The following is a 15,398-nucleotide window of genomic DNA, read 5'->3' on the forward strand; positions in this document are numbered from 1 at the left end:
CTAAGTAACTAATTACTTTTTAAAATAAATAATCAGTAAAGTGTTGTGATTAAATCTTTGGAGAAGTAATCAGTAACTAATTACTTTTTTCAAGTAACTTGACCAACACTGGTCTTATCTCAGTGTCTCTGCACCCTCCTGGCCTCTGATGGCCCTCAAGCTTTGTTGCAGGCTCAGTCTCTATTCTGCCTTTGCTCTCTGGACCTCTGTTTTCTCACTTATCGTCATTGCCGCTGGGATTCTGTTCTGCTGTGATGGGCCGTTGGTGTCTAACCACCAAATACCTCAAATTAAATTCTGTACTTAAATAAATCATGTTCAATTCCTTCTAATGATCTCTCTGCACTGAACTGTAAGCAACATTAATGATGATGATGATACACCTCTCCATACATGGATTAATTTTTCAGCTTCAGTTTATTGATTCTTTGGATCTTTCAGAGCTGCAAAGCACCTTAAGTGTCACGGCAACATAAAGGTAAATCTGGAGTATTATTATTCAACAGTAAGACGATTACATGACTGACGATGTTGACCAATCACTCCTTTGAGCGGAACTATCGGTCACTGGTGTAAAGCTTGGATAAAAGAACCAAATAAATGTGAGCTATGGATAAGGGCAGGGCAGAGCCATTGCTGCAGGTGGGTTCAGGTATGTGGGCAGAGTCTACGTGGCAGGACCCTGTGCAGTCACTGAGGCAGTTCCGTCATGCTGGTTTGTGATGGTACCTGGCATCTAAACAACAAAAATATCAGTTATTAGACACTAAAATAATTTAAAGCTTATAAAGCTTTATTAATTTAGTCATAGGTCAGGTTTGCAGCAGGGGGACACTCTCAGCTAGTACTTAATGAATGCGAATGAAGCTAAACGGGTAAAATAAAGAATTCCACGTGCCTTTGGACAAAACATTTTGATTTTAATTTCCAGCCTGGATAAAACCACTCTTCTTCCTTCACTTTTTCTCCTAATTAAGATGATTTTTATCAGAATACACTAGCATGCTATTAATGCTTGCTGACTGGTAACATGGATTTAGGATGGGTCATCTTCCCTCGATGGCACCTGTCTGCAAACTGTAGCAGATGTTAGCAGTGTAATTAATTGTGTGACAGGTGAGACCTGAGTCTGGGAACCGCCCCTGGTAGGCGGAGCTGGTTTTTGTCCCTTTCATAAGCTCAGGTGTAGGCAATTAGGTATTCTCTGGAGCAAACCTGCAGCTGTGAGTGCTTGGTCTAAGCTGGGCAAGTTGGCACTTTTAACTTCTTTTATGAAAGCTTGATGCGGGCCCCCTAGCCTTCTGTTAGAACGGTAGGTCATAGAAAATGTACTACTTGATTTCTGGCTGTTTGGCAGAGATTTAAAGTTATTTGCACCCTTGTAGGTGGGAAACATTGCGTTCCTGTGAGAAACGTGTAGTGGACTCCACCGCCACTGACCAATATTTATTAGGGTGTGACGCGAACTTGTGGACAGGTAACTAAAACAATACAGTTGGAGGGATACTCGTGCTGTGTTTTACTGTCCAGTGTAAGTCATCTCCCGCTTTCATTTACAGAGTACCGAGCTGCTGCTTTGCCGGGTGGATTTCTGGCTGTGGGCAAAGGACCCGACACATCACTGTATTTTAATTTGTCTTAACCTGGTGTGACTCAACAGATTGTGGCGGCTGTTGAGTTTGTTTGCCTTATTTGTTTTATTTTTTATTTTATTATATTGTTGTGTATCAGTAGACACCGCAGATATTGATTGTCTTTTAGTGTTTTACCTTTTTTTTTTTTTTTTTTTTTTTTTATTACTTAGTTTTTAATAAAGGTTTTACATAAAGGAAAACAACAAACAACCAAAAACAACAATAACCAAACAAGCAGTCAACTGAAAAGCACAGCTTTTTCCCACAAAGCAATTCTGGTAGTGAGAACATGACTTTATATTCATGAATTGACAGCACATCTACAGATGTAAGAGCAGCCTAGGAGAGGCATACAGAAGTTTATATAGATGTGAGTAGGCACAGACAGGAGAAAGAAAGAATAAATAAATTAAAAAAACGCATTCTAATTTCGGATAGATTTCAACCACTTGTCCCATTTTATGGTATAAATATTAGCTTGGAACCTTAACAAAAAGGTAAGTTTTTCCATTTTATGAATCTCCTCAACAACGCTCAACCAGTCGTCCAGAACAGGGGGGTAAGTACAGAGCCACTTACGAGTAATTGCTTTTTTTGCTGCAGCAGTAAGAATCTTCAGGAGATATTTGTCATTGCTTGTTAATTCTTCGGGTAGGTCTCATAAATAAAATGTTATGACAGGCCGTTGTTTTGATTTAAAGCCTATAGTCTGCTCTATCTTTGATATAACATCTTCCCAAAATTTAGAAAGTTTTTGACATGACCAGAATATGTGGGTATGGTTTGCAACAGTTTCCCCACAGCTCCTCCAGCATGAAGAATTTCCCCGTGTTTGTTGTTTTGGTGTTATGAAAAATCGCACCAAGTTTTTCCAACTAACTTCTCGCCAGTATGCAGAGGATGAGGTTGAAGTAGCAGTCTCACATGTTGTCCCATTGCTCAGAAGTTATAACTGAGGACAACTCTCTCTCCCATCTTTCCTTTATATAATCTGTTTAAGTTCCCTACTTTTCAATATGCCCTGGTAGAGTTTAGAGATAACTGACTTACATCCCTTAAAGTATGTTTGTGAAATCAGATTAATTATTTCATTGGGTTGTGTATTAATTTCTTTAGTCACTTTTGAGGACAAATATTGCTGTAATTGTAGGTATCTGAAAAAATCATTTTCCTAGCTCATATTTTTCTTGTAATGTTTGAAAACTTTGCAGGCCATTCTTATCCAGTATTTTACAGTATACATTAATGCCTTTACGTGACCAGTTCTTAAATTGTAAATCCAAATGGTTTGGTTTAAACTCAGAGTCATAAACCACCCATTTAAGTACTTGAGTGTGGTTCCTTAGATTTAGTTCTTTCACTAACTCAAACCAGATAAGCAATGTAAAAGATGCGAAGGGGTTCAGTTCTTTCTGGTAGGCTGTTGCCAGCTTCTGATCTCCTATCAAGGCTTGTATTGGAATGACCCCACACATATTCTCAATGTCTTTCCATCGGGCCCCATAAGTGTCATCACACCATTGTATAATTATTTTGAGTTGAGCAGCAAGGTAGTAATCTCGGAGACTAGTGTTAAGGTTCATTTTAGGTTAAGGAGAGATGGAGCAAATCGGAATAACACACTGACCCTGCCAGGTGGAGTCAAACGATGATTTTTAATGAAACACGCGTGGGGAGATGTATGCAAACAGCATCAGATCTCCGCCCAGCAATGACACAGCAATGCTTTTATATCATCGAGGTAATTTTAATGACGCCCTCTCTACGTCAGTACATGCATCAGTTTCAAAACCACCAATGTTCTGTTGACAACTTTTAACACAGTTTGAAAAGAACATCGCCTCGTCCATCCCAGGTGTCTTCCTGTTGTCACCGGACGCTCGCTTATCTCTCTGGAACATCAAGCTCAGCTCTGCAACAAACTGTCACGTATGTTACGTAGGCACAATTTTGCAGCCACAAGCAAAACATGATTAAACTTTCACCTATAAACGAACCCACTAACTGTATGTGTGTCTCGCCCTTAAATGCTCTCTCATCTCACCCGTTGCACTTCTGACCTTTCACCAGAACAGAGGCTCATCCTTACATGTAATAACCTAACTGGAACTATATAGGTAATATGTTGAATAAATGTTTTAATCAAGAACCTCTACTAAAAGCTTAATCAAAAGATATAAATGAATAAAGATAATAAAGAATAACCTGGTTATTCATAACCTGCTCAAAATAACTTGCACACAGACTCTGCTTTCGGTTTCACTTCCTGCAAAAGCATGCCCTGCAAACATGTAGTTTCCTGTCTCATTTTGGCACAGAGTATACTCAACGTTAGGGCCTTTCTTTTACAATGCAGTCTGCATATAAACATTTAAGATTATAGATTCAACTCAACAGTTTAAAGTGGTCATAACTGCTCCTGTAATAAAGGCTAATATGATACCAATATGTTTGAACATCTGAATGCAATATCAATACTGTTATTAATGAAATGGTAATGATGATTATAAAAAATAGCAGCAAATAATAGCAGCAAAATATTCCTATACCCTACACTAGGGAGGGAGAAGCCGCCTTTATCTTTATGGATTAATAATGTGCTATATTTAATTCTAGGTTTCCGCCCCCTCCAAATAAATCGAGATATTTGTTTGTCCCAGTCATGGAACTGAGATTTGGGGATTTTGATAGGTAGAGACATAAACAGATACAATAGTCTGGGTAGGACAGACATTTTAATGACCTCCATTCTCGCACTAAAATCAAAAACAAGTGTTGACCACAGGCTCAAAGTTTTTTTTATACAAGTCATCTAACGATTTAGTCAGCCATACTCCTAAACAGAGATGGGCAGTAACGCGTTACTTGTAACGCATTACTGTAATCTGATTACTTTTTTCAAGAAACGAGTAATGTAAGGGATTACTATTGCAAAAACAGTAATTAGATTACCGTTACTTTCACGTAGGAACGCTGCGTTACTGCGTTACTAAAACCGTGATTTTTTGCGAGAGTGTCTCATGACAGTGACGTAAGCGAGTGCGACGTTCCTGACAACAGCTGTGTGCAGATCAACAATGGATAATATATCGAGTGCGGAGAGAGTATGAGCGTGCAGCGTTTAAAGCGTGGAAGTACTGACCTTATTTTGAGTTTGATTCCATAAAAAGTGACAAAAACATTAGTGTCCGCTGTTCACTGCGTGGGAAGAAAACTTCTTTTTACAGCGAAAAAAACCCCTAAACTTCCAAGCAAGCGCCGAGTGCGCTACGACGTAATGGGAAACTCACAGAGAAACTCGCGGATTCTTCCACTGACCGCTGCGGCACACCTGCACCAGGGTAAACCTCCGCCTACCCCACTCCTGCTTTACAGGTGAAAATAGAGCAACAGGACCGCTAGTCTTTGATTTTATTTATTTTCTGCTGTGTTTTACTGAGTGTAAACAGAAAAAAATATTTTATTTTATGTGCTGGAATGTGAAGAAAATAGGTTTAAATGTTAAACAAATTTCTTCCAGTCAGAGAATGTTGCATATAATTAAATTTTTGCTTGATGCATAAAGTTAAAAGATTTAAAGTTTTAAAAAGAGACGTTTCCATTTGATTACATTTTGTATGATGGATTATGCAAAAAGTAGAATTGGGCTGAAAGATAATAATAATAATAATACATTTTATTTGAAAGCGCCTTTCAAAACACTCAAGGCCGCTGTACACAGTAGAGTAAAAAGCAACATAAAAGCAAGGAGTTTACACAATCATAAAACATAAACAAATTTAAAATAGCAGAGTGGAGAGGTTATGTGGGATAAGCTATTTTGAACAAGTGGGTTTTGAGTTGGGACTTAAAGAGAGAGAAGGTAGAGATATTTCTTAAATCAGGAGGTAGGGAATTCCAGAGTCGAGGAGCAGAGCAGCTGAAAGCCCTGCTCCCCATGGTGACAAGACGGGGGGAGGGGACGGAGAGTGAAAGGGAAGAAGAAGATCTGAGACAACGAGATGGGGCAGTGATGTTAACCAGATCAGAGAGATATGGAGGAGAGAGATGATGAATAGCTTTAAATGCGTACAAGAGTATTTTGAAATTGATACGATACTTGACCGGGAGCCAATGAAGCTACTGCAGAACAGGAGTGATGTGGTGGATAGAAGGGGTCCTGGTGATGATACGGGCAGCAGAATTCTGGATGCGTTGAAGCTTATGGATGGATTTTTGAGTAAGACCAAAAAGAAGTGAATTACAATAATCAATCCGGGAAGTAACAAGGCTATGGACAAGAATGGCAGTGGCATGTGAGGTGAGAAAAGGACGGAGACGATTAATGTTGCGCAATTGAAAATATGCAGACCGAGTGACATTATTAATGTGTGAATTGAAAGATAGAGTACTGTCGAGGATGACACCCAAACTTTTCACAGAGGAAGAAACGGAGACCGGCGAGTTATTGATAGTAATAGAGAAACTGTTGGTTCTGGATAATGTTGATTTAGTGCCTACCAAGAGAAGCTCGGATTTATTACTATTGAGTTTAAGAAGATTAGAAGAGAACCATGAATTTAGTTCAACTAAACTTTATTACCTATTCAGGTTGTAAATCGTGTTTTTAAAAAGTAACTAAGTAACTAAGTAATTCATTACTTTTGAAAATAAGTATTCAGTAAAGTAACGGGATTACTTTTGGGGGGAAGTAATCAGTAATTAGTAACTGATTACTTTTTTCAAGTAACTTGACCAACACTGCTCCTTAAAATCTAATTGCTTTCAGAGACCAATCAACAGAAATTTTTTTTTTTTAACTTCACTCAACGGGCTATAGTTAAAACTTAAAATTTGTGTTTTTCCCATGTTGAGTTTGTAACCAGAATACATCACAAACCTTCTGTTGCGAAATCAGTTTTACCCCGGTTCTTTTATTCGTCGAGGGATCCAGAGATGGCACCGGAACTCAGTAGTTATTTTTACAAAATCTTTATTCATCTTCATTTAAGCATGCACTTCTAGAAGGGAAGACGAGGCCGGTGTCCCTCTGAAACAATCTTCACCTCTTTGTTAGTTACACCCAGCTTTATAGCAGCGACCCCATCATAAATCCCCATAATGTGCTCCAAACTCTGTGTCTGTGTCTATGTGCACCTGCACGTGAGTGCCTGTGTGTGCGCGTACCCACGTGTCTATGTGAGTGCACGTGAGTGAGTGTGCATGTGGATGTGTGAGTATATCAGTTAAAACACTGTGGGTGTGTGTCTCTTCCTAGGGGCCATAAATACCATCTCCCCTCCAGACCACAGTTATCAAGTTAAATGTTGAGACCCCCACACAGGTATCCTCTGGGGAATTTCCACTCAGCATTAACTCCTCTTTGTCTTACTTTCACAGTTCAACTGGGGAGGGTCTCCTAAGATCTACTCCTAAGTTCATGACACAGTCAGGCCTTTATTTATATCCAGGGCAGTGTCAGTGTCTCTGCCATAATTCTACATTCTATCTTAACACATGTCTAAACTCTAAAATAAGCTAAACATTTCTACACTTCCCAGCAAATCTAAAAGGGTCCGGATGGACTGGTCTGGATTTGACAAGTACAAGAGGACATCATCAGCATATAATGCTATTATGTGTTCTCTTGAAACTACGACCCCATGAATACTATTATTTTCTCTTATTGCCTGTGCTAAAGGTTCAATGTAAAGAGCGAAAAGAGTCGGAGACAAGGGACAACCTTGACGAGTGGATCTTTCCAACTTTATACGGTCAGTGACTCGTCCATTTATCTTGACTCTCGCGGTAGGCATTGAATATAATGTCTTAATACTGTTAATGGAGTTTTCAGCAAAACCAAATCTTTCTAGGACCAAAATCAAATACGTCCAGCTGATGCAATCAAAGGCTTTTTCAGCGTCCAGACTAATTAGTACCGTTTTATGATTATTTTCTCTTATATTATTGATTATGTAGAGAGAGAGAGAGCATCTTATGTTGTCTTGGGTTTGCCGGCCCCCAGCAAATCCAGTTTGATCTTCATCAATCAAATCTGGGATGAACGAGTTTAGCCTATTAGATATAATTGAGGCGTAAAGCTTATAATCTTGGTTTAGGACTGATATCGGCCTATATGAGCTGCACAGCATTTTGTTCTTACCGTCTTTAGGTATAATTGTTAATTGTTATAATTGTTGCCTCAGACCATGATGGAGGGGTGGACATATTCTCTAATGTCCAGTTCAATGACCTTAGCAAAACTGGAAGCACCTCCACCTCAAATGCTTTATACCACTCAGCCGGCAGGCCGTCTGTACCTGGTGTTTTGTTATTTTTTAGTTTCTTTAAGGCCATTTCCAATTCTTCTTTCTGAATCTGTTTGGTTAGGCATTCATTTTGACACTCACCAATTGATGGCAAATCTAATGAGTTAAGAAACATTTTTATATCTTCTGTATTGGCTTGTGCAGGTTGTGTTTATAACATTTTGTAATAGGTTTGGAATGCCAAGTCAATTCCCTCCAGGTCACTTTGTAATTTCCCAGTTTGAGGATCAAGGACTAATTTTCTGAATTTGTTTCAAGGTCTGGTCAGATTGAGTCTTTTTGTGTCTGTTTTCTAAATCTTTTAATGTATTTTCAAGTCAATTTAGCTGACTCTCCTTAGCTTTCTTCAGAGCTGCACTTAGTGATATAAATTTGCCCCTAACAACTGCCTTTAAGGTGTCCCATAAATATTAGGATTTACCTGTCCATTATCATTTATTTTTAGAAAATGTTTTAGTTCGGCTTTTATCTCTTTTATAATAGTCTTATTGTTAAGTAGGCCTGTATTTAGCCTCCATATAGTTTTTTTTGGTCTAGTCTCTAGGTTAATTGTTAGATAAATTGGTGAATGGTCTGACATATTCCTATATGTCTATCATTTCTAAAGAGAAAGAAAAGATCTATTCTTGAATATACGGCATGGGGGGGTGAAAAGTAAGTAAAATCTTTATGCTTTGGATGCATTTCTCGCCAAATATCCAATAAGCCCAAGTCATCCAGGCCCTTTCTTAGCAATTTACTCTGTGAAGTCACTATCCTCTTATTATTAGAGGTATCATCCTTATGCATGATTGTATTAAAGTCCCCTGCGCATATTAACACACCCTGAGACTCCGAGGAGATCAATTCAAGGATTTTCTTAAGAAATTTCAAATCATAATTTGGTAGTAAGTAGACTGAAAGAAGAGTTACCATTTTGCCCTCTATTTTACCTTGAATTAACACATATCTGCCTTCATTATCCTTTACTTGTCTGGTAAGTTCGAAATGTAGGGAGTTGTGTATCAATACCGCAACTCCTCTTTTGTTACCTGTTTTAAAAGAGCTGTAAAATGTATTTGTGAATCCAAACTTCTTTAACTTCTCATGCTCTGCTTGAGATAAATGAGTTTCTTGGAGAAACATAATCTGTATTTTTTCCCGCTTTATCTTAGACATGACTCTACTCCTCTTAACTGGGTTGTTAAGTCCATTTACATTCCATGAAGCTGCTCTAAAGTCACAGTTACTCTTACTGGTATTTCCAACCACTTATGTCGACGCTCTGAACATAGTTAGAACTATAAGAACAAAATAACCACAAAAACTTTGACTTCCACTCCTGGGGCTTTATAGTGCCCTGTCATTCTATAGTGTCCATTCTTACAATATTGGAGAAAAAATCCTACCATATGTAGGAGCTCCATCGCTGCATCCAGCAGCTTTCTCTTGTCTCTGAACATTTTAAGTATCTCTCTCTCAGTCCTGATCAACATTGATCAACATGTTTTACATGACACAGGTCTAACACTAAAAAATGGTATAAAGTAAAAAGTAAATACGTTATGGGAGCAATGCGTACAATCCCAGCATATGGTAGAGGCATTTCTTTATAAATCCTAAATAAGATGTAATAGAAAGGCTAAACACCTCTTCCTCTATTATAATAAACTGAGATTAGGAAACAGTACTTACAGAGCAAAAACAGGTATTTTAGCTGCTTAGTCCAGTGAGGCTTAACACAAGATAGTTTATACTTGTTGTCTGAGAAATCCACGAAGCCTTCCACGGACACGTTCGGAGTGTGAGCTATCCGTTTTCTCCCAGTGTGCGCTTCGGGTGAGAACCTGTTCCCAGTCCCCGCAGCGTGGCATCTCCACAGCGTAACCCTGCTTCTTCATATCCTCTGCTGCTTCTGATGCACTCTTGTACAGGCATGGAGCGCTCTCCCAGTGAATTCTCATCTTAGCTGGGTATGGTGTCTGGAAACGTATTTTTTGCTCTTTGAGGATCTTCTTAATGTCCTTGTATTCTTTGAGCTTGTTGTTAATCTCAGTCGGTAAGTCGTGTGTAAATATGATAGTTTTGCCCTCATACGAAATTTTCTTAGCCCAAGCTGCTCTCAGGATTTTGTCTTATATGTCATACCTCTGGAAATTAACCACAATAGACCTTGCAATTGCTATGTCTTGCGGCTTTGGTCCCAGTGATTGGTGAGCGCGCCGAATCTGCAACTCATCATCTTCGGGAAGGGCAAGTTCTTTCTTTATAAAGTTGTTAATGAATGCCATCATATCATTCCCCTCAGCACCTTCCTTAATTCCGTATATACGGAGGTTGTTGCGGCGCGATCTTCCTTCCAAGTCCGTGACTTTGGTCTGGAGAGTTTTCTGCTGGTCCAGACAGTGAATTAGCGCATCTCTCAGGTCCACATTCACTGTCTCAAGTTCGTTCACACGTTGTTCTGCTTCAGTTGACCTAGTGGCATGATTACGAATATCCACGATGACATCTTGTAGCTTCTGGTTCATTTCAGCCTTTAGGTTATTCAGATCTTTGATTTCTTTCCTCATCTCTCAGATGTTATTGCTCAAATTTTGTATTGCTTTAGCCATTGTTAGCTCGTTTTCCTCGCTTTGCTCCGTGCTCCTCTTCATGCTAGCTCCGTCGCCGTCGTCATCCTGTAAGGTGTCTTTTGCCTCTCTATAACTTTTGGAGCCCCCCTGTGTCTTTTTACATCTGCCTCCACACATTGTATATCATTGTCAGTGTGAATACGTTTATTGTATCGGGTTTGTGGAGTTTTCCTCACTTATGATCAGGAGTGGTCAAAAAGTTAATCCGCCATCTTGGAGCGCTCAGCGGAAGTCCGTGTTTTACCTTTTTTATATCGATCTATTGATCGAGTGAGCGATAGATTTCGTTGCAGACAGTGAAGGCGCTGTGTGGAAACCAATCCTTTTTTTGTCTTGCCGCTTTTTGCATGCACTGCGGTGAGCCTGAGTGAAGACGGCACTGAAGATTCGCCTGTTTATAGTGTTTTGCCCAGTTGGGGTTCAGTGTGAGTTGCCATCTCTTTTAACGTGTGTGATATGTTGATTTGTTTTTAACAGGTTCCCCGCAGTTGAAGGAAATAAAATCTGTGATGCGCACTCGTAGACTTGCCCCTATTGATAGAGCCTATTATATTTATGATCATTTGACTGGTGATGCTCGTGAAGAAATAAAATATAGGTCCTAGCAAGTAAGAGAAGATCCAGATTGCATTCTTGAGATTCTCCTTAGCCAGTATGGTTGCCCCATGTCTTTTATTGCTGTTAAGGAAGCTTTTTATGCAAGAAGGCAGCAAGAAGGGGAGTCATTGAGGGAATTCTCCCATGCATTGTTCTCTCTCATGGATAAAATGATTCAAAGTTGTCCAGAGAGGCGAATTCCTGAGGCTGCTAGACTGCTTTCGGATCAGTTTGTAGAGGGTGTCAGGGATGGAAATTTGAGCCGCGAGCTTATAAGGTTTGTTCGCAAACATCCAGATTATGACCTCCATACTTTAAGAGATGAAGCCCTCGGGTGGGAGTGGGAAGGCAGAGTAGGAGTAGAACCAGGTTCAGGACTTATTCTGTCCCGTCAGTATACAGCATTCAGCATACAGGACACGCAAGGGTGCCAATAGATACTTTTGGGTCAGAATTAGCAGAGGTTAAGGAAATGTTAAAACAGCAGCAGGCCCAGATTGATCAGCTTACACATGAGTTGAGAGTTGCCCATACATCAAGTAAACCTAGGTTCACGCAGAGAGGAAGACAGGTTATTTGCAGACGGTGTCAGAAACCTGGCCATTTTGCTAAAGACTGTGATAATGAGAAGGTAGATAATGAGAAGGCTACTGCCTTTGAGTCTACGGCCCCTAGCAGGAGCTCATCTGGTCAGGGCATGTTTTCCATGCAGACGGAAAACTAGCACCCTCTGTTATGCTGAGCCACATATCAGATGGGGACATAACTGGCTCCAACAGTTGCAGTGCTCAAAAGTCTGGTCCCCCACCCAAGTTGGTAGGATCCTGTCCAAAGGTTACCATTAATATGGGAGGGGTAGATGTCTCCTGTTTATTAGACACTGGGTCCATGGCCACTACCATCACGGAGAGTTTTTTTGCCAAACATTTTAAGAACTGGGATCCAGAGAAACTGAAAGCATGCCATTGGCTGCGGTTACAGGCAGCTAATGTGCTAGATATTCCCTGTGTTGTCTACCTGGAGCTTGATTGCCAGGTGTTAGGGAGGCAAATACCTAAGCGTGGTGTGTTAGTTGTTAGAGATCCTTTGGAGCCCAGCCCCAACTCAGAAATATGTGGAGTACTTCGCATGAATGTGATCAGCAAGTGTTATAGGGAGCTGTTTTTGGAACATGGCTCTGCTCTTTTTGACCTTCCTTTAGTGCAGGAAGATCCTTGGCAGCAGGTGTTGCAGCGTTGCCATACAGCCCAGCTACAGCCCGAAGCACAGGTTAGTGGTCCAGTGAGAGTTAAGGGTAGAAGAAAAATTTGCATCCCCGCAGGCACAATAAAATTTGTACCTACCATATGTTGAAAAGCCCCTTCATTCAGCACACACTGGAACATCGCTTTTAGAACCATTAGATGCCGGTTTGCCTCATGGTCTCCTTTCTTCTCCAGCTTTGGTCCAAGTGGTCAGTGGCACTGCATTTATCCCTGTTACCAATGTGGGATTAACTGAGGCCATTTTGCCACCTCGCAGTCAGCTTGGCACCTTGTGCCAAGTTGAAATTGTCAGCCAATCGGATGGCTTGACCAGTCTGTTGGAAGATTTGGGAGAGGAAAAATGTGTTACCATGGCAACTCAGAGTGTGGAACCCAACCCTCTGAAAACTGCAATTGATGCAATTGATCTGTCAGCCCTCACTGTACAGGATCAGGACAGGGTAAGATCCCTCTTGTGTGACTACCAATATGTTTTTTCTTCTCATGATGGTGATTTGGGGTGTACCAATTTAATTACTCATGAGATCCCACTCTTAGATGAGACTCCAGTCCGCCAGCGGTATCGACGCATTCCACCTTCAGAGTATGAGAGCGTTAAAGCCCATATTCAACACCTGTTGGAGAGTCAGGTGATCAGAGAAAGTTGTAGCCCTTTTGCATCTCCAATTGCGGTAGTAAGAAAGAAGGACTCCAGTATCAGGCTTTGTGTGGATTACCGTTTGTTGAACTTAAGGACTAGGAAGGATGCTTTTCCCTTGCCCTGAATCGAGGAGTCCATAGACGTGTTGTCAGGTGCATGCTGGTTCTCCACCATGGACTTGGCTAGTGGCTACAATCAAGTCCCTGTTGCTGAGCCAGACAAAAAGAAAACTGCTTTCTGCACTCCTTTCGGGTTATTTGAGTTCAACCGCATGCAGTTTGGCCTCTGTAATGCACCAAGCACCTTTCAGAGATTGATGGAGCGAATGTTTGGTTCCCAGAATAACCAATCATTGTTGTTGTATCTGGATGATCTGATTGTCTCCTCTACCACAGTAGATGAGCATATTCAGCGCTTAGGAGCAGTACTGGAGACCTTGCGGGTACAAAACTTGAAGGCCAAGTTGGAAAAATGCTGTTTTCTGCAGACAGAGGTAAAGTACCTTGGGCATGTGATCTCCAAGGACAGGGTAGCCACGGACCCAGACAAAATATCTGCTGTGTCTAATTGGCAAACTCCTAGCTCTGTTGCTGAATTGAGGTCATTCTTAGGGTTTGCTAATTACTATCGCCGCTTTGTTCCAGGTTTTGCATCCCTAGCTGCTCTGCTTCACCAGCTGGTGGCCGAGCTGGCTGGGACTAAGCACAAATGCCCCTCCAAATGTGCACTACAGGAAGTTTGGACAGAGCAGTGTGAAAATAGCTTTCAAGAGTTGAAGGCTCGGTTGGTGAATTCCCCGGTATTGGCTTATGCTAATTTTTGCACTGGGTGCAGTGCTTTCACAATAGCAAACACATGGCAAGGTGCGTCCTATAGCTTATGCTATAGAACTAAAGCCCACAGAGCGTAGCATGTCCAACTACAGCTCCATGAAACTTGAATCCCTAGCCTGGAAATGGGCTATGACTGAAAAATTTAGGGAATATTTGCTGGGTAATAAATTGTATCGTCCAGGCCGTATAAATGGCAATGCAGATGCTTTGTCCCGATAGTGCCGTTTTACCACCCCAGCAAGTAATCCAATCTATGATTTTGGTTTTACCCTCTCATTCACTTGCAGACCTTGCTACCTTGCAGAGAGATGACCCCACGATTAGTGGCTTTCTGAAGTTTTGGCGCAGAGGAACTGGCCCTACTCGCCAGGAGAGGAGAGATTTGCCAGCAGCAGTGCTAGAAATGTTGCGCCAGTTGAGGAAGCTGGTAGAGAAGGAGGGGGTCCTCTATCGGTAGGTTTTTCAATTAGTGGTCCCTCAGAGTCTCAAGAATGAGGTTTTACATGGCTTGCATAATGACCATGGTCACCAGGGAACTGACAGGACTGCAGACTTGATACACAAGAGGTGTTATTGGCCAGGTATGTTTAAAGAGGTTCAGGATTACTGTCAGCAATGTGAATGTTGTGCACAGGCTAAAGCAGTTTATCCCAAACCTAAAACAACCATGGGTAACCTCATGGCTACGAGGCCCAATCAGATTCTGGCAATTGATTTCTCATGCCTTGAACCCCTGTTGATGACCGTGAAAATGTATTGATTCTTACTGATGTGTTTTCAAGTTCACTCAGGCCATTTCTACTAAGGATCAAAAGGCAACTACTGTAGTGTTTTGGTTTATGAGTGGTTTTATCACTTTGGTGTCCCCTCTAGGATGCACTCTGATCAGGGGAGGAGTTTTGAAGGAGCAGTAGTTCAGCAGCTGTGCCAGTTATATGGTGTGGAAAAGACTCGCACCACTCCATACCACCCACAAGGTAATGGCCACTGTGAGCGTTTTAATCAGACTTTGCATGATCTGTTGAGAACCTTGCCCCCTGAGCAAAAGCGTCATTGGCCCATGTATTTACAGCAGCTTACGTTTGCCTACAATACCACGATCCATCAAACTACAGATGAGTCACCCTATTTTCTTATGTTTGGCCAAGAGCCCCAGCTCCCAACTGACTTCCTGTTAGGCCGAATAGAGGAACTCACACAAGGGCCTGTGCACACTTGGGTCCAAGAGCATCAGAAACGTGATGCATCACAAACGTGTGAAAAAAATAGTACAAGAAACGGCTAGTTCTGGTGGTTGAACGTGACATTATCAGGAGTGTGCTCCTTGTTTCATGCCTCAAATAAAAATGGAGCACAGTCTAAAGTGGCTTGTGGTGCTGTGACATCTCTAATGGGAAAGGATTTTTGTATTTTGTTCAGATGAAAAATACAAAGATTTCCAGAAGAATAAAGTTTACCCTGTGAAATTTACATTTTTGTTCTCGGGCCTTACAATTCGAGTTTATT

The 15,398-nt window shown here is 41.1% G+C and overlaps 1 long non-coding RNA gene across 1 annotated transcript; it reads left to right on the forward strand.

Annotated features, from left to right (window-relative positions):
* Nucleotides 1-906: 906 nt before the first annotated feature.
* LOC106096809 (uncharacterized) lies at nt 907-2,071 on the forward strand. The gene is made up of 3 exons (XR_001223161.3): nt 907-1,312; nt 1,386-1,477; nt 1,560-2,071. It is a non-coding gene; the product is annotated as an uncharacterized LOC106096809 (long non-coding RNA).
* The last annotated feature ends 13,327 nt before the right edge of the window (nt 2,072-15,398 follow it).

Source organism: Oreochromis niloticus, linkage group LG11, assembly GCF_001858045.2.
Source record: "Oreochromis niloticus isolate F11D_XX linkage group LG11, O_niloticus_UMD_NMBU, whole genome shotgun sequence".
Classification (NCBI taxonomy): Eukaryota; Metazoa; Chordata; class Actinopteri; order Cichliformes; family Cichlidae; genus Oreochromis; species Oreochromis niloticus.